Genomic DNA, 23,825 nt, shown 5'->3' with positions numbered 1-23,825 from the left:
TTACACAGACCCCGAGGTTAAAAGTCAACAGGAAGGGCTTCAACAACAACTTTATTAGGCAGATGCACGCCATGGTATTCTAGCCTGAAAATACCTGTCTTGGATGGTTTCTCTTCTATTTAAGGATTCCAGTGGACAAAAACAGATTAAAAAACACATACATACACTTAATAAGTTACCTCAGGATAACTTCCTTTTCAGGTCATTAAAACTACTTGGCTTTAAGCCTCTGACTTAAAATACCCCCCAAGATGTGCAAATAATGGCTTGGAAGTATGAATCCATCACATTTGTTAGGTAGAAATTTTTTTCAATTAGGGCCAATATGTGGACGAGGAAATTACCAGTGAGGGAATACTTAACACAAGTTGGGAGGAACTGATACACTGCCAATGTTATTACATAGTTTATTAATTTAAGAGCCAAGTTTGTAAACTTAATTTGAAAAACACAGGATCTGATTCTGGTTTTAATTGGCATATGACTAGTGGCTCTTGATGTAGGCGCTCCAAGTTTCTTAGGAAAATTTCCAAATAAAGATATAAAACAGTCTCGCAACATCACCAAAATCTAAAACTAAAGTCAACTTATTGCTAGACTCTTGGAAGAATTAACATTATCAGTAAGGTCAATGGGAATACAAACTATACAACAGAAGAAAAATAAACGCACATGGATTAACAGGGCTTTTTAAAAATGAATTAAAAATCAAAAATTTCCAAAGAAGCAGCATGAAGAAGAAAAAGCCAAAACAAACAAAGTTCTATATAAAGAATGACCAATAAAATTCAGAAATCCCTGGACTGTAGAGAGAAACAAAGGATAAGAGAGAGATAACACACGATCAAACGGATGATGTATAGAATACCGATATAGATGTTTCAGCATCCAAAATAAAAGGATTTTTAAAAAAGACATAAATAAATAAATTATTGGAGCAATAAGGGAAAGACATTTCCCTAGAGACACAAAAGAATGTAGGGCGTTAAGCTTAAACAACCTACTGAGTACCAGCACAATAAGTAAAAAGAAAGCCACACCAAATTTTAAAATCTGTAAAATTTTAAGACCCCAAAGATAAAAGAAAGATTCTGAAAGTTCTTAGAGAGACAAAACTGATCACAGAAAAATAAGAAAACTCAGACTGATATTTTTCCAGCAGCACCATATGCTAGAAGGCAACAGAATGGTGCCACGAATATACTAAGAAAAAAATGATTTTCAACCTCGAGTATTATACCCAGTCAAATTATCCATAAAATTTGGAAGTAAAATATTTTCAAGCAAGGACTCAGGAAATGTTTCCCACACACCATTTTTAGAAGCTACATGAGAATATATTGCCGCAGAATTACACCAACAGAAAAATCAACACCAAAATGGTCTCTTCAAAGAAGATGGGTGGAGAATGGAGATAGGTACTCTTTTTAATTAAAACACTGAATTTAAATGACTTAACATTAGTGGAAAATGAATCAAAAAATGATTTGCTTAGAAGATCATTTTTCTCTTACTCTGAGTTTCTCTTAATTAAATAAAAAGTCTACACTAACCACTAGATCAGTCATTTAACAAACTTTAGAATTCACAAGAAGTACCCAGGTTTCTGAAATTATGGGTTAGTAGCTCTGAGATGAGGGCCAGGAATCTGTTCCCCAAATCGTTTTGAAGCAGCTGGTCTATGGACTACATATTAAGCAATACTAGATTATGCACTTCTTTGGAGCAGAATTGATGTTTTTCCTCTTGACCACAGCAAATTCAGAACACAGCATTTTCATAAAGAATTGAATGCATTCAAACACTGGGTCTCAGGGCTTCCCTGGTGGTGCAGTGGTTGAGAATCTGCCTGCCAATGCAGGGGACACAGGTTCGAGCCCTGGTCTGGGAAGATCCCACATGCCATGGAGCAACTGGGCCCATGAGCCACAACTACTGAGCCTGTGCTTCTGGAGGCTGTGCTCCACAACAAGAGAGGCCACGACAGTGCACGGTCCGTGCACCGCAATGAGAAAGCACACCGCTTTCTCTAGTCGTGGTCCCCGCTCGCCGCAACTAGAGAAAGCCCTCACACAGAAACGAAGACCCAACACAGCCAAAAGAAATTAATTAAATAATTAAATTAAAAAAAAAAAAAACTGGGTCTCTGTAGATTCTGCTCTTTTGGATAGAGTGTTATTCCAACTTAAACAACATCTTGTTCTGTATCTAGTCCTAGATGGAGACTTTCAGAAAATAACTAGAGGAAACATGAAGACAAAGGGTTCAGTGCACTACAACTTATAAGCCCTACAAGTAAAGGACTGTGAGTGAGGCAAAGATGGGGAAAACAGAGTACATTTGGTGGAACAACTTTCCTGACCTTTGTTCACTGGCAGGGAGCAGTAATTGACCAATGTAGAGCGAAATGAAAATCTGTTTGAGATTGTGAACAACGTGCCTCACTTTGCTCTCCAGCTCTAAATCCAAAACAATGATCTAATTAGCACCCAAGAGGAAATTATTCACCTGATTTGTTGACAGATGACTAGATTTAAGATGGGCTCCCCTAGAATAAGAGCCTGAGATAAGGTTGGGGTGCAAGTAGATTATACGGGCGGAGGTCCCAAGAAGCTTCCATCAGGGAATGAAGAAGTAATGAACAAAAGGGAAGGCAGCCAATACAAATGCATTAACAAGCAAGTTTTGCTGTGAGAAACTGATGCTCAGACCCACTGCAGACCTCTGGGAAAGAGCTTAGAGCATGCCTTAAAGTTGTCCCAACTGAGAATTTAAGAAGCTGGGCAACTCCCATTCCACCTTGGGCTACCCCCATGAGGACTACCCTCAGGGATGACAATTCTCTGGCATTTCTGTACCCAAGCATGTTGGAGAAGCCTCAGGTGCAGAATCCCAGATGCTTGTAGTAGGAAGCTAGTAGCCAGCCCAGAGACAGAGTAGTGAAGGGATACAGCAGCATCTTTTATGTACCTGTTGTGAAAGGTCTATCTTCATTACATAAGAGAACTCAACATAAAATCACAACCTCATGGAGGTGGGGTATTTTGAAATTAAGAAACAAAACAATTTCATCTTAAGAGCACAGAGAAGAAACGTATCTCTGAAAACTATGTATTATAATAGCTAGAAACAAGTTTTGGAAAATGTTTTATATTCTTACAAGTATATAAACAGTACGGCCTCTATGTAAACAGTACGGCCTCTATGAAAATGTTTTATATTCTTACAAGTATATAAACAGTATGGCCTCTATGTAAGCAAAGCAGAAAGCCATAGGAGAGAATAGACTGTGATAGAAAGACCAATAGCATGTGAAGAAAGGCAAAACAGTTGGAAAAGAAAGTCTGGGGAGAAAGAAAGATAGAGTTAATTACAGAAATTCTGCACTGAAATTAGTATAACTGATATAGTAGAAAATAGAATGGGTGATAGAGAAGAAATATTTGAGATCTTAGAGAATGCACAAGAAAAAGGCAAACAATAAAATTTTCTGAAAAGGAGAGAAAGTTGAAATTCTCCTGAAGAACTATAAGATTGCCTCTCCAGCCTTACTTAGCAATGGAGCTTCTCCCCAGGTGCAATAGAATATGTAAGGTACAACAATAATAAAACTAACACTAATAAGAGAACAAAACAGTAGCTCACAGTTGCTGGACACTAGTCGTTACCAACAGTGTTCCAATGGCATTATGTTTGCTCATTCATTTATTCCTTTGTTGTCGAGCCTGAGAACTGAGGCAAAGAAAGCCAGTGTGTAGCAAGAGAGAGAAACAGACAGGCAACATGTAGAGCAAGGCAGAGATGAGACAAGAACCACTGAAAGAACAGACTTTCCTCACTTCCATTGTTCCTGCTACCTTTTGACTTTTCAATTGCTCTTTTCAACTCTGCCTAGCCTGTGGTCCTTAACCTAGCCCAGAATCCTTACATTAAACTCCTGTTTTTGCTGAAACTGGTTAGAACTGAATTTCTGTCACTAGCATCTAAAAGGTCCTTACAAATACAGAATCCCAGTCTAAGAAAACTATGAATTACTATTATTGCTAAGGAAGAAAATGAAATATTTGGAGAACCCATTATTAGACTTAAAGAAAATATTTCCTGAGTGGGTTAGTGGTGGACACACCCTAAAGTGACTCTTCTGTAATCCTCTTCCTTGAGTACCTGCAGAAACTATCACTTACTTCTAACCAAAAGAAAGTGGCAGGGGGAAGGGTAACCTGTGACAAAGTGAGAGAGTGGCATGGACATATATACACTACCAAACATAAAGTAGATAGCTAGTGGGAAGCAGCTGCATAGTACAGCGAGATCAGCTCTGTGCTTTGTGACCACCTAGAGGGGGTGGATAGGGAGGGTGGGAGGGAGGGAGACGCAAGAGGGAAGAGATATGGGAACATATGTATATGTATAACTGATTCACTTTGTTATAAAGCAGAAACTAACACACCATTGTAAAACAATTATACTCCAATAAAAACGTTTAAAAAAAAGGAAAAAAAAACCTCTGTAATGGTCTATATTGGAAAAGAATCTATAAAGGAGTGTATATAGGCATATGTATATCTGATTCACTTTGCTGTACTATAGAAACTAATACAACATTGTAAATCAACTATACTCCAATAAAATGTTTAAAAAAAAAAAAAGAAAGTGGCAAAGGTGATGAAATGTCACTCTCGTGATTACACTTCATAATATAAAATCCTGTTTTTGTAGATAAAGAGAGATTCTCTGTGCTGGTTTTAAGAAGCAAGCTGCCATGTCCTGAGAGGGCCTATGGAACCAGAAATCTTCTAGGGGCTGGGGGCAACCTGCAGCCTACAAGCAGCAAAAATCCAGAGCATTTAGTCATCCCACTGTAGGAAAATGGATTCTGCCAACAGCTTGAATGAGTTGGAAGCGGTCAACACTAGACGTAGCCTAGTGAGGCCGTAAGATAGGACACAATCAAGCTGTGTACAGACTCCTGACCCACAGAAACTGTGAGATAATAAATGGGTATTGTATTAAGATGCTGAGTTTGTCATTAGTTATTCAGCAATAGAAAAGTAATACAACGGTGATAGGCTTAGAAAGTTACTGTCAAAACAAATGAAAAAACTAAGCATATCTGCTTTGGGAAAATTTTTATTTTACATTCCAGCAGAAATTTTGTATTACAATTATTTTTTTAAATGTCCTACATAGAAAAAATGGTGGGCGGTTATTTATATAGGAACAAAAACTAAATTTAGTTATTAAAAAAAATTAACCTCCAGCTTCTCATCTAAAACAGTGAAAGTCTGATGGCAATGTGGCAACATTTACAGGGCTACAGGAGAAGGGTTTTTACAAGAAGCTTTCTACCACAGTCCCTTTCATGCTTGAAAGAAAAATACATTCTTAGTTATATGAAAACTCAGAAACCATTACATTTATATTTACATATGACTGTGTGTGTGTGTGTACTCCAACTTTTGGTTGGCTGATATATATGTGACGATATATATGAAGATATAGATATACACATGTATGCATTTTTGAAATATATAAATAGATACATTATGTATATATAGGTTTCTTAGTTGTTGTATCTTCATCTGTCTATTGGTATATCTTCCTATGTATCTTTCTCTCTATTATATATGTATATCTTCATATGTGTGTGTTATGCACTGAATGTTTGTGTCCCTCCAAAATTCATATCTTGAAGGCCTAACCGTGAATGTGATGCTATTTGGAAGGGGGGACTTTGGGAGATAATTAGGTTTAGAAGAAGTCATGAGGGTGGGGTCCTCATGATGAGATTAGTTCCCTCATAAGAGGAGATCAGAGAGCTTACTTTCTCTTTCCTCTTTTTGCCCTATGAAGATACAGCAAGAAGGCAACTGTCTGCAAAACAAGAGAGTTCTCACTAGAATCCCACCATACCAGCACCCTAATCTCATACTTACCAGCCTCCAGAACAGTGAGAAATAAATGTGTGTTGTTTAAGCCATCCAGTCAACAGTATTTTGTTATAGCAGCCTGAGCTAAGACATCATGTATTTATCAGCCAACCAAAAGTTGAACAAAATTAACACCTGAATAGTGAATAAATTTTGGTATAAAAAGGTTGTGGATTTTCCTGTACAAATATCCACTAGTCCAAAAACTAACCTGCTCACCACAAAGCTAAGAAGGAACATCAATTTATAAAATAAATTTGACTGAATTGGTCCCAGTAATGAATCTCCAAGAATATTGAGGCACTGATGATATTTCACAATACCATCTGGAAAGAAAAAGTCAAACGAAAAGAATTTTGTTTTGATTCATTATCTTTCATCATAAGAGTACTTAAAATGAAAGAAAGTAGACATTTAACATTTCTCTGTTTTAGAGTCAGATTCAGAAATACAGCTAAATGTCATTACAACCCTGTGAAAACCAAACAGATGCCACCTGGCCAGGGGCGGAGGGTGGGTAAGGCATAAAGGGAGGTGGAAGAAAATATGGCAAAACTTGAATGCATTTGTTTGGGTGACAGAACAATTAGAAAATTGTTTTCTGCTAATTCTTCAACTATTCTTTAACAAATAGGATAACATAAGGCTCCTTACTAAAAAGAATAAATATGGAATAAGAAATATGAGTCTTTCTTTCATAGCAGCAGTATTCACAATAGCCAAAACATGGAAACAACTTAAATGTCCATTGACAGATGAATGGATAAAGAAGATGTGGTACATGTATACAATGGAATACTACTCAGCAATAAAAAAGAACAAAATAATGCCATTTACAACAACATGGATGCAACTAGAGCTTATTATAATAAGTGAAGTAAGTCAGAAAGAGAAAGGCAAATAACATATGATATCACTTATATGTGTAATCTAATATATGACACAAATAAACTTATCTACAAAACAGAAATGGACTCACAGACATAGAGGCCAGACTTGTGATTGATCTCACAACCTCTCAAGGGGAGGGGAGCAGAGAGAGAGGGATGGACTGGGAGTTTGGGGTTGGTAGATACAAACTATTACATTTAGACTGGATGAACAACAAGGTCTTACTGTATAGCACAGGGAACTATATACAATTTCCTGGGATAAATCATACTGAAAAAGAATATAAAAAAATGAAAGTATATACGTGTATAACTGAGTCACTTTGCTGTACAGCAGAGATGGGCCTAACGTTGTAAATCAACTATACTTAAGTTTTAAAAAAGAATAAAAACTGCATAAATTAAAGAGAAAATCTGAAGAAATCTCAGGAACATTGGATTAATCCACACGCAATGCAATAAGTGACCCTGATTTGAATGTTTTGAACACCTTACGAGCATAGGAATCTCCGATCTTGTTTTCACAGACTAAGTACTGTTTGTTTTCTTTTATTTCTTATGATGTTCACAAGCCCTTGCTCACTTGCCCTCAAGGCTCAAGGAAATTAGAGAGATCACTACTATGTATAGCCTCTTTTTAAATCTACTTTAAGAATAATTTCATCTAACCCTATGTCATTGTAGATATCAAATGTAAGAAAATATTTTAGGTAATTGTATAAAATCACATTCTCAAAGCATGGCTATTAGTTAAATATTTAAGACATAATGAGATGTCAGAATCTCTATTTTTTTCTCCTAGTCCACCTGTGTAGGTCCTTTACTTTAAACTATGAAAACTGTGTAACTTCTGGTGTTTGAGATAGGAAATTATTCTGTGCATCTACTCTCTGATGTGGCTCAATAAACTTAAAAAAAAACTATAGTACTATTTGTACAGTTGAGCCAGTGATACACTTCTAGGAATTTATACCAAGGAAATAATCAGAAATACAGTTAAATGCTATATGCAATAGTATTTAGCACAGCATTATTTATAGCAAAATTAGATGAATTTTGAAAAGAAAATTAAGGATATAGTTAAATGGATTATGGCAAATTACTGGGCAAATAAATATCATGGTAATTTACTAAAATCCAACAGCTTGCCTTCTTTATAATGATTCCAGTAAATAAAAAAAAATAATAATGATTTAATTACATTTTCTTTTTGTAACAGTTGTATATGCTCATTGTAGAAAGCTTATAAAATACAGAACTATAAACTGAAGAAGTAAATCACCCATAATCCATCACAGAGAGATATCCAATACTGGCTTCCTAGCTCTATCTTGTTCTCTTCTAAACAATTAACATAGTTATTTAGCTTTCTAATTTTACTTAATATTTTACTGTACAAATAAGTTCTGGAGTCAAAATGCCTGGATTCAAATCCTAACTAGACCACTTAAATGCTGTATGTTATTTTGGCAAGTTATAAAACCTTTCTACCTGTATGTTTTCTTACCTGCAAAGAGGAGATAATAATAATACTTATTCACAATAGTGGCCTTACACAAAGAATTATTTTAAAGAATAAATAATATAAAATATATTGAGTTGAGACATGGATGGATCTAGAGACTGTCATACAGAGTGAAGTAAGTCAGAAAGAGAAAAACAAATATCATATATTAACGCATATATGTGGAACCTAGAAAAATGGTACAGATGAACCGGTTTACAGGGCAGAAATTGAGACACAGATGTAGAGAACAAACATATGGACACCAAGGGGGGAAAGCCGCGGGGGGGGGGGTGGTGGTGGTGGTGTGATGAATTGGGAGATTGGGATTGACATATATACACTGTGATGTGTATAAAATTGATGACTAATAAGGACCTGCTGTATAAAAAAATAAATAAAATTAAATTTAAAAAGAAAAGAAAAGAGAAAGCTCAAATGCAAAAAAAAAAAAAAAAAAAATATATCGAGTGTTTAGCATACATAATACAAGACAGACCTGAAAGGAGAGATAGACAAATGAACCATTGTAGCTGGAAATTTCAACACTCTTCTTTCAGTATTGGAAAGAATAAGTAGACAAAGAATCAGTAAAAATGTAAAATCCCTGAACCATATTAAGAAATTACTTGAATTAATTAATATTTACAAGACATGCCACTCAGTAACAGCAGAATACCTATTTTTTTCCACTGTAAATAAACATTCCATAGATATTCAGAGAGACCATAGATGTCCAAATAGACCATATTCTGAAAACTAAACCTAATCTCAATCAGCATAAATAAATTGAAATCACACACACACACACACACACACACACACACACACACACAAATGTTCTATGACTACATGGAATTAACTAAAAATCATTACCAGAAAAAATACAAGGAAAGTCTCCAAAAAATAAATGGTTAGGGCTTCCCTGGTGGTGCAGTGGTTGAGAGTGCAGGGGACATGGGTTCGTGCCCCAGTCCAGGAAGATCCCACATGCCATGGAGCGGCTAGGCCCGTGAGCCATGGCCTCTGAGCCTGCATGTCTGGAACCTGTGCTCCGCAATGGGAGAGGCCACAAGAGTGAGAGGCCTGCATACCGCAAAAAAAAAAAAAAAACATTAAAAAAAATAAAAAATAAATGGTTAAAAAATAAACAACACACTTCCAATAACACATAAGCATTCTGAAGAAAAAATAACAATGAACATTAAAAAATATTTTGAACTGAATGAAAATGAAAACATATCAAATTTTGTGGGAATGCATCTAAAGCAGTGCTCAAAGAGAACTTTACAGCCTGAAATCTTTATATGAAAAAAGAAGAAAAATTTGCAATCAATACTGTAATTTTCTATCTTAAGAAACTAGGAAAAGAAAAGCAAATTAAATCCAAAGTAAGGGGAAGAAAGAAAATAATATAGATAAAAGTATGAATATACCGGGCTTCCCTGGTGGTGCAGTGGTTGAGAATCTGCCTGCCAATGCAGGGGACACAGATTCGAGCCCTGGTCTGGGAAGATCCCACATGCCGTGGAGCAACTAGGCCCGTGAGCCACAACTACTGGGCCTGCGCGTCTGGAGCCTGTGCTCCGCAACAAGAGAGGCCATGATAGTGGGAGGCCCGTGCACCGCGATGAAGAGTGGCCCCTGCTTGCCACAACTAGAGAAAGCCCTCGCACAGAAACGAAGACCCAACACAGCCAAAAATAAATAAATAAAGTAATTAAATTTTAAAAAATGAATATATCAATGAAATAGAAAAGAGAAAAATAATAGAAAAAAATCAGTAAAACAACAAGCTGTTTTTAAAAAAGTTTAATACTTAATAAACCTCTAACTATACTAATAAGTTATTTTAAAAAGGCAAGAGAAGACATAAATTTCCAAGATCAGATATAAAAGAGAGAACATCACTATTGATCCTACAGATGTTAATAGGGTAATAACAGAATTTTATGACAACTGTTTGTTTATTCAACAACTTAGATGTGATAGACAAAGTCTTTGAAAGATTCAAATTACCAAAGTTCATTCCAAAGGAAATAGATAATATAAATAGCCCTATATCTATTAAAGAAATTAAATTTATAATTAAAAGCCTTCAATCAGAGGTATAAAGGGGTTGGGGAGACTCCAAGCCTAGATGGCTTCATTAATGAAATCTACCGAATATTTAAGGAAGAAATATTACAAATTTGACCCAAACTCTTCCTGAAAATAGAAGAAACAGAATACTCCCCAACTCATTAAGTTAATATTACCTTAATACCAAAAGCAAATAAAAATAATCCAACAAACAAAAACCACAGATCTATATATCTTATGAATGTAGACACAACAATCATTAGCAAAAAATTAGCAAATTGAATCCAGCAATGCATAAAAAGATAATACATCATGAACATGTGAGGTTTATGCTAAGGATGAAAGTTTGGTTCAACATTTGAAAATTAATCAATGTAAACCATTAAATAGACAAACAAGAAAAGAAAAAAACTAATGATTATCTTATAAACGCTGGAGAGGGTGTGGAGAAAAGGGAACCCTCTTGCACTGTTGGTGGGAATGTAAATTAATACAGCCACTATGGAGAACAGTATGGAGGTTCCTTAAGAAACTAGAAATAGAACTACCATACAACCCAGAAATCCCACTACTGGGCATATACCCTGAGAAAACCATGATTCAAAAAGAGTCATGTACCAAAATGTTCATTGCAGCTCTATTTACAATAGCCAGGACGTGGAAGCAACCTAAGTGTCCATCAACAGATGAATGGATAAAGAAGATGTGGCACATATATACAATGGAATATTATTCAACCATAAAAAGAAATGAAACTGAGTTATTTGTAGTGAGGTGGATGGACCTAGAGTCTGTCATACAGAGTGAAGTAAGTCAGAAGGAGAAAGACAAATACCATATGCTAACACACATATATGGAATTAAAAAAAAAATAAAGTTCTGAAGAACCTAGGGGCAAGACAGGAATAAAGACACAGACCTACTAGGGAATGGTCTTGAGGATACGGGGAGGGCGAAGGGTAAGCTGGGATGAAATGAGAGAGTGGCATGGACATATATACACTACCAAAGGTAAAACAGATAGCTAGTGGGAAGCAGCAGCATAGCACAGGGAGATCAGCTCGGTGCTTTGTGACCACCTAGAGGGGTGGGATAGGGAGGGTGGGAGGGAGACGCAAGAGGAAGGGGATATGGGGATATATGTATAGCTGATTCACTTTGTTATACAGCAGAAACTAACACACCATTGTAAAGCAATTATACTCCAATAAAGATGTTTTAAAAAAAAAGATCATCTTAATAAATGCAGAAAAAAACACTTGAAAAAATTTAGCTTTCATCATGAAAAAAACTCACAGTGATCTAAGAATTCAAAAGAACTTGTTGGGCCTGAAAAAGAGTATATACAGGAAAGCTATATATAACATTATACTTAATGGTGAAAGAATTAATCAATTAATTAAAGAATTGTTTTAAACTATTGCCACTTGCAGAAAACAAAATCATTTATATAGAGAATCCTAAGAAATTTTAAAACTACTAAAACTAATACATGAGTTTAAGTAAGGTTTCAGAATAGAGGCTCAATATTCAAAAGTCAATTATAATTCTCCACACAATAAGTGAACACTTGGAAATCAATTTTTTTAAATACCATTTACAATAGCATTAAAGACATAAAACATTTAGGGATTAATTCAACAAAATATGTTCAAGATCTGAACACTGAAAACTTCAAATCATTGCTGAGAGAAATTAAAGAAATCGTAGAGAAATGGAGAGAAATACAGAGCTCATGAACTGGAAGATTCATTATTGTTAAGACATCAATTATTTCCAAATATATCTACATGGTTAACATAATCTCAGTGATAATCACAACATGTTTTTGCAAAAATTACATGTTGAATATAAAATTTATATGGGAATACAAAAGACCTATCATAGCCAGAATAATCTGGAAAATGAAAATATTTGGAAGACTCATACTCTCTGACCTCAAGATTCACTCTAAATTTACAGTATCATTGGTATAAGAAGAGAAATACAGATCAATGAAATAGAATAGAGAATTCATATACAGAGCCACAAATATCAATTAATTGCTTTTCTTTGAAAAGTGAAAGGTAATTCAGTGGGAAAAGATAGCCTGATTTCAACAATAGTGTTGGAACAATTTGATAACCACGTGCACACAAATGAATCTCAATCCTTACCTTACAACATGTACAAAAATTATCTCTAAATGAATCATAAACCTAAATATAAGAGCTAAAACTATAAAATACCTGGAAGAAAATATAGGGGAAGATCTTTGCAAACTTGGAATAAGTAAAAATTCCTTGAATAGGACACAAATATGAACGATAAAAGAAAATTGATTGTTGGGTTTCATCAAAATTTAAAACTCCTGTTCCTCTAAAGACACTATTAAGAAAATGAAAATACAAGCCACTCATGGGGAGAAAATGATTGGAAGGAACATATCATATAAAGGAATTGTATCCAGAATATGTAAAGAATTTTTGCAAGTTAATAATGGGAAGACAAACAATCCTGCTCTCTCCATTCCCCCAAAATATACGTGGATAATTATTTGAAGAGTCACTTCATAAAAGATGATATACAAATGACCCTAAGCACATTAAAAATGTTCAACATCACTAGTCATCAGCAAAATTCAAATTAAAACTACAATAATATATCATCATAAGCCTACCACAACACTGTATTAGAGTTCTCTAGATAAACAGAACCAATAGGATGTGTATACAGAGAGAGAGAAAAAGATTTATTTTAAGAAATTTTGTCTTGCAATTTTGGAGACTTGATGAATCCAAAATCTGATGGAAGAAGCCAACAGGCTTGAAACTCAGGAAGAAGTTGCAGTTTAAGTCCAAACCCACGCTGCTGGAAAAGCAAGAAGAGCTAATGTTGCAGATGAAGAAAGTCTGCTGGAAAAACCCCTTTTTGCTCAGTGTAGTTCGGCCTTTTGGTCTATTCTAGCCTTCAACTGATTAGATGAGGCCCACCCATGTCACGGAGAAAAATCTGCTTTACTCAAATTCCACCATTTTCAATGTAAATCTCATTCAAAACAGCCTCACAGAAACACCCACAATAATGTTTGACCAAATATCTGGGCACTGTGGTCTCATCAATCAATTTGACATAAAATTAACCATCCCAAATATCTAAAATTTAAAAGACTGATAATACCAAATGTGGGTAAATTTGTGGAGCAATTCCAAGTCATATATATTGCTGGTGGACATGATACAATCACGGTGGAAAATACTGGGGTCATTTCTTGTAAGTTATACATACCTTTATCATACAATCCAGCAGTCCTACTCTAAGAGATATGAAAACACGTGTTCCCCCAAGACTTGCATGCAAATGCACATAAGAGTGATATTCATAATAGTCAACTACTGGGAACAATTCAAATTTCTATTAACTGGTAATGGATAAATAAATTGTGGTATATTGATACAATAGAATACTGCTCAACAGTAGGAGCAAACTACTGATAATACAACATTGTGGAGGAATCTCTAAAGCATTTGTTACATGGAAAAAGGCATATGTGAATGACTACATATGAGTCCATGACTGTATGAGCCCATTTACTTGACATTCTAGAAAAGACAATACTATAGGAATACAAAATATATCACTGGTTGCCAGGGTCTGAGGTGAGAGGCAGAGATAGACTGAAAAAGGATTCAAGGAAACTTCTGGGGGGAAGAAATTGTTCCATATCTTGATTATGATTGTAGTTATAGATTGTTTACACCTGTCAAAACTCATCAAACTGTCTACTTAAGAGGATAACTTTTAGTAATATAAATTATATTGCAAAAACCCTAACTCTTAAAAAAAATGGATGAAGAAATGCATTAATTAACTAAACAATTAACTTCTAATAAATATTTTCAGATTATGAAAACTGAAATTATCAAAAAATATTTAATTAGTATTTAGTATTGTATCATTGTTATTTTCTCATATCAGTAAATTATCCTTTGATAATGTCTATAAATTAAAACTGAAAGATCAATCTCTGTGTTACACACACATGCATACAACACACAAATACACACACACTGTTTTCTGGAACATTGGAAAGGCAACAAAGATTTCCTTGGTATCAGCATAACAAAAAATGGCATGATGGAATGTGTGAGTAGGGACCGAATTCTCCCTTTTTCCATAGCGTGCTGTTAGTGTAGAGACGCTGGCCTCAAGCAAAATTTAGGGAGCCAATTTAAGAATCATGAATTTGGTAGGTCAAACTTACATCAGTGTTAATACCAGTGACTATTAAAGGGTTGTTTGAGAGCAGAGGCAGAGGTGGAGGAAATGTGGCAGTTGCCATGCAGTGGTGAAAATTACACGTTCAGCTTCTCTCAAGGGGAAGCCCCTGGGGTCTTCCATAAATAGTTGATGAGACGTGTTCCCTTCAACGGCAGGTAGGTATGAGCCTGGGAGATAGGTTTGACACTAACTCTAATGAGCACATAATGTTCCAAATCCCGATGTTTTGATCTTTGATGTAACAGAAACTGTTTCTACACTAAGCCTTCAAACAAACTGAAAGCAAAAGGATATATGAGGTTTATGAATGCATTTGAATATCAGAGCTGCATGTTTATTTTAAAACAAGGAGACATGATCTGCATTTGAGGACATGAAATAATGTCCACTATTGCCTGGATTTGGGGAGCTTCCAGTCCTGCCCCTGCCCCTACCCGAGCTCTATGACTGGACAAGGCATTTGGTTTTTCTACATCTCATTTTCCCTATCAATAAAATGGGAGAGTTTAACTAAATATAAGACTAAAAATAACTGGATTCAGGACCCAGGCATGTTTTGTTTGGCATTTTGTTTCGGTATATATATATATATATATATATATATATATATATATATATATATATATAATTTTTTAAATTAAATATGTTGCCAACATTGAAAAATTAAGAGTTTTTACACAACATACAGATTTACAGCTGCTTCAAAACACCTTAAAGATACTCAATCTTCATTTAAGCTTGAGGCCAAATGTCTGGATTTGATGTACAGTTGTCATGTTTAAACAACGTGTCGCCCTCCATTAGCCAGAATCCCATTACTCTACGTCACCTACCTGACTCTGTAAGGCGTGGGAGTTCATGACACCTGAACTAGCTGCTACTAGGTCCCTTCCATCCTTAAGATGCCATGCCTCGCACTTAATTACTGCAAACAGCAAAACTAGTGAGAACTGCTACCAAAACAAGCTAAAGTCTACCGATTGTCTATTCTATTGTACAACGCCAATTGCTGCCACTGCATCCCAAACATCCTTCTTCTGATCAGAGAGTAAACTTCGAGGAAGCTGTTTCACAAAAGGGGAGGAAAATGCAAGAGAACCCAAAGGAATATGTCCACTGCTTTGTAACCAACAGCAAAATACCACCTCATGACAAAACTTCCTGACCTGATCGGTCGGCAGTTGAAACGCTGCACCCGCTCTGTCAAGGAAGATTAGCGTCATTATTAAGTTTAATTGAATGGACATTTTTGGGCACCCGGTGAAGACCAGATCCTATACCACATAATAAGAATACGGAGATCCATAAGACACGATCCTTGGCCTCATAGCCTCAGACACTTAAATACATAATTTTAAAATATATACTTTATATAATATAAAATATATTTAATTAAAATGTTAATAATCGAGAATTACAAAATATTTTAATCAATGTACTGATAGAATTAGATATGGGACAGAGGTAACATAAAGAAAATGTGGCTCTCCAGAGACTTTGCATTTACTGTTTCTCTCTCTGGAACATTCTTCCCCTAGTTTCCAAGTGGTTCATTCTTTCTCCTCCTTCACATCTTTGTTCATATGTCTTTGCCAACCAACCTGTTTCAACTGAAATTACCCCTTCCCCCAGCCTTAGTATCCTGTACTCTTTCCTGCTTTATTTTCTCCATAGCACTGATAAGTACCTTTCATTCTCTACATTTCACTTACTTATTTTGATTATTGTTCATGTCCCCTACTGGAATGTAAGCTCCATGAGGCAGGGATTTTTTTTAATGTTTTGTTCACAACCATTTCCTTATTTGCTAGAATAGTGTGTAGACACAGAAGGCACTGGGTAAATATTGGTTGAATGATTCAATGAGTGAAGTCATCAGTTCTCCTCAAGTAGGTCAGGGCAAACTTCCTGAAGATATGATTTATGAACAGATGGGTTTTGAAGGATGAATAAAAGTTCACTATGTTAAATGATGAACTCAGGGGAGAGCATTTTAGGAAAAGAGAGCTGCATGTGCAAAGGCAAGAATGTGAGAAATGTCACTGCATATTCAAGAAGAGTGAGTGTTTATAGTTATTACGTATATATTATTATCAATAATAATAGTGGTGCGACTTTCCAAGTTATAGTTCCAAAGAGTGTTAGATACTCTCATAAGTTCTTTGTAGGCAATGCTTAATTTCACTCTCATAAATCCTTTGAGGTCATTAGAATTCACCCTGTTTTGGGGGCTCAAACAGGTTACATCTTGCCCAAAGCCACAGAGCTAGTAAATGCCAAAACAACATTTAAATTAGTTTGGTGTCTCTAAACCTGTGCTCTTTCCATAGGTAGACTCCGATCCGACTTTAGACAATACTGGCTCCATCATTAACCAGAGGTTTAACTTAGTCAAGTACAGTTGATGATTCTCATGGTTTTGAACCCTTTAAGAATGTTTTTATGAGTCACATACATGACAAAAGGACTGGATGGCATAGAAAATCTTCATTTCTTTGGTCTAAAATGACTTACGTGCAAGTTAAATTGATGTTTCCCTCCCAGATTCCATTTCTTCATCTGTGTGTCTAAAGACACACATGCACTCCGTGATAAGAAGCCAAAAGTTTCAACTAAAATCTCCTTCTTCATTTGCAAGAATCCTTTATGATATCATAAAAGAAACAAAAAAGAAAGGGAAGTTAGAGAAAAAGAAAAAGATAACTTTTAATTTCAAAACATACTAATCTTGTCTCTCTAAGGACTGCTATTAGGCATTTGTTTAGCTGTAGCCGATTCAGAAGCCAATTGAATATACAGTGTTTATTTCAAAGCATTATTTTCCTCTGCCACCCTGTAATTTTTCTGGGAGAATATTTGCATTTAGATGTTACCTGTATAAAGTGATGGATATGACCATAAACAATTTGAAGACAATGAGAAAAAAAATAGTTAAAGCAAAGTGAAAGGCAGCTGCAAAGGCAAGAAGTGAGAAGATAAAATAAGAAAAGGGGGCTCATAGATTTCACATAAAATAATGTGAAATCAAAAGAGACATGGAAAAGAGTAAGGACAAGTCAAAGAAAAATCAAAGGCAATGAGGGTGCTATTTTTATATATTAAAACATAATTAATATTCATCATGCTCTTTAAAGGGGAAGTGGAAAATTGAGGGAGAGAGGAAAGCAAAGGAAAGGAGTGAATAAATGGTTCAAGATAATAATAAGGGAATAAAACAGAGATAATTGGAAAGATTCTATGGCCCAAGCCAAAGTATAAACAGTCCAAGAAAATGCTATTTTTAAAATGTTATAAAATATAATGGAAAACAATCATTCATTCATCCACCCATTCATTCAGCCAGTGTTTCGAGGGTACCTACTGTGTACCAGCCCTGTGCCAGACACTGGAAATATGAAGATGAATAGGCCTGATCTTTCCTTCAAGAAAACTAGAATTGGACACTTAGGTTAGGATCAAATTTTTTGAGTAGAAGTAAGAGATTCAAGAGTCATTTCATATTGCCTCTCCACCACAAAATCGAAAAGTGTTATTTGAAATATTAAACTACCTTGCATTAAACGCAGACTCTATCTTGTTTTTCATAAGGATGGCTTTTGACCTATACTTGGCATTCTATGTAACTTGCATATGTCATGAGTTTCAAAAACAGAGAACAGAAGGGGCACAGGGCAAGAAAAAACGGTGAGAGATAAACTTTGCAATTTGTAAACATTAAAACAGAGAACATAGGTCTGGTTCAAGTCATGCTTTAACGGAATAATTGCTTGCCTCTTTTCTTGGAGACATCCATAGGTCCAGAAGAAAACTGGTTATGTGCACACTACATGGATGTGCGTGCACACATGTGTTTCGGATGGTGGGGGATCTCAATCTACAGATGGCTGATTACATTGAAGCCAGTGAAGATCAGACTTACGTTGAAGGAGAGACACTAACTAGTTGAGTCAGAGAAGAATTCTGTGCTGGGTTATCATGTGTTGGGTGAAGCAAGCCGTAAGTGGAGAAAAAGAGTTCTGAGTAAACCCAAGAATATTATCTCTAACCTGACATTTGCAACAGCCTCCAAAGTTTCCCCTTCATCTTCAGCCTTTTGATACTCTATGCACTTTTCTTATTGATGCTTGATTATTCTACCTGGGCCACAGATCTGGTCTGACCACACAGGTCTGGTCTCCTATCTGATGGTGCTCGATTGCTCTTATTAATTCTGGTTACTTATTAAGCGTTTGACATCATCTAAAACCTGACCCTACACTCTTTCTAATTTTATTTCTCATTTTACCCTTTGGCAAACCAATTACTGCCTAATCTTAGGGAATGTCCTACAGGTTTCTATTTCCAAACCTGAGTGCCTTCTGCGGGCTGTGCCTCCCTCCCCACATTACTTCGTACTCAGGCCTTACCCATTCAAGATCCAGCTTCAACGTTACTGCTTCCATGAAATCCTCCTTGATGTTGCCAGATAGAAATAACCGCTTTCATCTCTGAATTTCTACAGCACATTTTCTGTTTTGGTCCATAGTATTGATTATACTCTGCTTAGGTCAGAGGAATTTATCCTTTTTTCCCTTTCTAGATTATAATCTAACTAAAAGGAGTACCTGTTTCTGAGCCAGGTTTATATAACCTAAAGAGTACAGCACCATACCTGCCTGTAAATGACTAAATTAGAAGTGGAAAGGAGCTCATATAGGTGTGATTAGATGGAAACAGTAGAATGGGGGTAAAAATAGAGGGAAACAGGGGTTGGACAGAGGAACTGGAAATAGTTAGAAGGTGATCAGTAAACCGGTCTTCAAATACTCAAAAATACTATAATATTTGTTAACACTAGGAGATATCTTAAGTAAACTGCCAGAAGTCAATTTAGAACACATATACCATGTACTTAATTTTACAGTTTTATTAAACAATATCCAATTCAAGAATTACATTTTTCTATTTACTGTACATTGGTATAGATAAATATTTGCTGGAGTTATCAAGTGTGTTTATCCATTTGGGATACATTAAAAACTTTTATACAAGAGAAATGGTGCCCTCTCTCATAATTTCTCATTTTTTCTTCCTCTCTTTATACCTTTACTTAATCGTTGTATTTTGAATGTTCATAAATAATTACATCATGTGCAATAACCTTGTCCATGGGGTTAAAAACAAACATTTTTAGGCCTGCAAACATTGATTTTACCAGACTAGGGAATCTCTCTGTGTATTTCTGACACATTCTAGAGTCATGGTCTTGTGCCCTGATGTGATTAGCCCAGCTAATGTCTGAGGATGAACACCTGAGACTCTTTTCCGGTGCTCAGAACCCCTCACTGCTGGAGTATCATTTTAGGTCCTGCAAAACTGCAGCCCAATTAACTTGCAAGCTTTGCACATGACTTTCTTTCATACCTATGGTATACATGTACAATGTATTAGATTTTGTAAACGGATTGTATAAAGCCATTGCAATGATCACTTTACTAAAAGGCTAAACTCTCTTCAACCAGATTTATTCCCTTTAGAATGGTCACCTTGAGAGTGTCTGTATTCATTCTAGAACTGGAGCATTTTCTCACAACCTCTCTGCATTCAGTCTTAGGGATATTATTTAGGGGTTCCCCTCCTTTCCCTTGGCCTCCTGTTTCCATGAGGCGACATCAACATCAACATCAAAGTGCTGGCTGCTTAGCTCAGTGCAGCGTCTCCTAGGAGCAGGGATGAGTTCCTTGTTTGTTAGGTGCCATTTATTGGCCCATGTTTCTCATTTAGCTGTAATGGATCTAATACAAACCTGGAGGCCCTGGGGACTGTTTTCCTATACTTCTCTCTCCTCCCTCCATTACTGCAGGGTAGCCCAAGATGTGCATACAGTTCTGGTCACCACGGGCGAGGAGCCTGACCCTGCACCAGACATCTGCTTCTGCTCCATCAGTCAGGGATTGGGTGGATCATCTGTCTCATACCAGGGTTGATAGATCACCAAGGCAACACATTTCCAGAGATCTCAAGTCAGATGTTTCAATCAGCATTAACACTGTTAATGTGGTAAGTTGCTCTCTAACTATGGAACTCCTGCATCTGTCTCTTAGCTGTTTCCAAATTCAGCAATGGAAGATAGGGATGTTATATATTGGCACCTTGAAATTCCAATCAAGTTATTTTGATCATCTTTATTGGCAGCAAATCTACCTGCTTTAAGGATGCCTTTATATTTTGAAACAGCCAAAGATATTTTATAAATCTTTGGGTGAGATGAGTGTGGTGGGTCAGATGACTGGGGACAAAATTGAATGTTGCAATTTAGGACTATAAAAAATTAAAACCATGGACTTTGTTTGATTCCTTAAGCTGGCACTGAATGCATATTTTCAGAAACAGTTTTGAGCCACAGTTGCATCATTAGCACAGATTCACAGCCTCCCAAAGGTGATGACTTGGAATGATAGCACTCATTTGGATGTACAATTCCAATGTCCTTATTAAAAAATAAATCATACTACTTTATAATTACATTTGGAACTTGAGAAGAATTGCTGCTAGATGCTTCAAGCTGGGTTACGAGGCTGCATAACACTCAGCTATGATTTAGCCTCTCACAGAATTGTTCATACAATACTGTGTTTGGCACTTTGCTGGAGGGTTTGGTTGACAGACGCTATAAGAAAAGTTCAATCACTACTTGCCACTGATTTTGTACTGCTGTGTCATTGATAGCATATTCCAAGACATCACACACATCCCCCTTTGAGAGCCCATGGAAGAACTTTAGTTAAATTTGTTACTAAATGAAAAATGTAGTCCCTTTCTAAGCCAAAGTTCTTTGTTTTTCCTGTCATATTGTATGTTTTTATATTCAAAGGCATGAAACCCTGCTTATAACCAAGTGGAAATAAATAAATGCAAAGAGATGGGAACAAAATTGCATTTACCTAAGGTATTCTTATGAATATCACTGAATGTGCTTGAAAGAACATCTTTTATAAGACTCTTCATGCAGGGGCAAGATCTAAAAGTCATACTCAAATAAAAACAACAGCAACAACAACATTCATTGAGCTCTCGAGATGACAGCATAGTGTATGGAGGTTAAGAGTGTGGATACAGGTACCTAACTGCTTGAGTTCAAATTCCATCTCTGCCTCCTACAGACTATATGACTTAAGCCAATCACTAAATTTCCCTGGGTTTCAATTTCATCCTGTGTAAAATGAGGAAGAAAAACCAAACTGCAAAATATCTATCTCATAGTGTTATTTTAGAGATTAAATGAATTCATACATGTAAAGGTCTTAGAAGAATGTCTAACACACAAGTTCTATGGAAGCTTTACTTCTTTTTATTATTAAGAATAATAATAAGTAAACAATGACTGTTTCAGTCATTGTTCTAAGAGTTTAAATGTACTATTTCATTGGATTGTCACTTCAATCCTGTGAGGCAGGTAATATTATGTCCATTTTGCAGATAAGAAAACCAAGGCATAGGAATGTTATGTACTTGCTTGAGATCATACGGATAACAATTGGTAGTCAACAACAGCTACAAAATGACCGCAAAACTGCATCTAAAGAAAGATGAGTTCTGTTAGCACTAGGGCTTTGGGTCTTTGTTGTTGTTGTTGTTATTTTGGAATATGCATATTTAAAATAAGAAGAGAGTTTCTCAGGGCAGCAAATGAGACACTGAGCACTGTGAGAGAGAACTCCTAAGAAGAGACATGTGCAGTGCCTTGGGAGAGGGTAAACTTGAGATCAGAGCTATCAGATGACACAGCATTGGAGAGCATTTGCTCTGAGTATGCAATGCAGGCTTCCTCTCACTATGACATCCTCAGTAAATGTATGGAATATCAAACAATGGTTTCAATTCACCATTCTCCTCATAGCAGAATTACACATCTACACCCTTGCCATGGCCTCACCATAGGCTTGATTGTATATCTCACCCAGTAACGTTTGGATTGTCCACATTGTTTAGACCAACGAAATGTTATTAGACGTGATATGACTAAATATTTAAAATGTGCTTATGCAGTTGGGTTTATTCTTTTGTGCTTTTGTCATCACCACAAGGAGAACATACTGTAAGTATCCACTGCCCTTCAGCCTGAAATCCAGAATGAAGTACCTGGGTCAGACCTGCCACTTGGATCTGAACAATCCACAGTCTAAAACAGAGCTGTCCCAGCTGACCCTCACATGCACAATTGACAAGAAATGAAAATGTTTATATCTGTAAGTGCCATGACTTCTGACACCAATTACCTATAGTTAAGCCAAACTTCACAGGTTAAGGGCACTATCCTCCCTAAGACTGCCTTCATGTTAGACACCAGTCACATCTTTGAGGATCCCTAGGATACCCTCATTTCTGATCAACTTGTTATAAATTTGGGGGTCCCCACTACTCCCTCAGGTTCAATAATTTGTCAACATTCCTCATAAAACTCAAGAAAGCACTATACTTCCAATTACAGTTTTATTATAGAAAATGATTCAAATCAGAACCAGCCAAAGGGATTGATGTATAGGGCAAGATCTGGGAGGTTTCCAAACATGAAATTTTCATTGTCCTCTCTCCCCATGGAGTCGGAATGCATTGCCCTTCTGGCACACTGACATTTGACAATACTCAGAATATTGCCAACCAAGGGAGCTCAGGCAAACTTTGATGTTCACATAGTCATGATTAACTAAATCATTGCCTATGTGGCTCACTCTCTAGTCTCTCTCCTCTCTCCAGAGGTCCGGCTGGTATCACATGGCTTCCCCAACCCTGTAATCACGTGGTTGGTCTTTTTGGCATGACCAGCCCCCATCCTGAGTTAGCATAAACTACCAGGACCTACCATGACTAACAAAGCCACTCCTATCACTCAGAGGATTGCAAGGATTTAGAGTCTACCTCCTAGGAACTGAGGACAAAGGCTAGCCAAATTCTTTATTACACGGTAGGCCACCGAATCTTTCAGGTGGTTTGTTATGCAGCATAGTTGTAGCAATAGCTGACTGATACCAAAAGTCCATTACAAACAAACAAACAAAACACTAAATACCATACTGGTTCAACTTTTTAATGAAAAAATCAATGGGGATAAGGACAGATGAAGAGATAACCACACATCTGGGTCTCACATTCAAGCAGATATATAATCTCAACCACTTT

The 23,825-nt window shown here is 36.3% G+C and overlaps 1 protein-coding gene across 20 annotated transcripts in view; it reads right to left on the bottom strand.

Moving 5' to 3' along the window:
• LOC307185656 (cytosolic beta-glucosidase-like) overlaps positions 1 to 23,825 on the bottom strand; it is a 488,042-nt gene that overhangs the window by 54,794 nt on the left and 409,423 nt on the right. For all 20 annotated transcript variants that reach the window (XM_079920052.1, XM_079920037.1, XM_079920032.1 and 17 more), the window contains one exon: positions 17,181 to 17,308. The gene's annotated coding sequence lies outside the window, so the exon portion shown is untranslated. The remainder of the gene's footprint in view (positions 1 to 17,180; positions 17,309 to 23,825) is intronic.

The sequence above is a fragment of the Stenella coeruleoalba genome (genome assembly GCF_951394435.1).
Source record: "Stenella coeruleoalba genome assembly, chromosome: 4".
In the NCBI taxonomy this organism is placed as follows: Eukaryota; Metazoa; Chordata; class Mammalia; order Artiodactyla; family Delphinidae; genus Stenella; species Stenella coeruleoalba.
The sequence above is the reverse complement of the archived record's forward strand: the minus strand, read 5'-3'. Positions and strand labels throughout refer to the sequence as shown.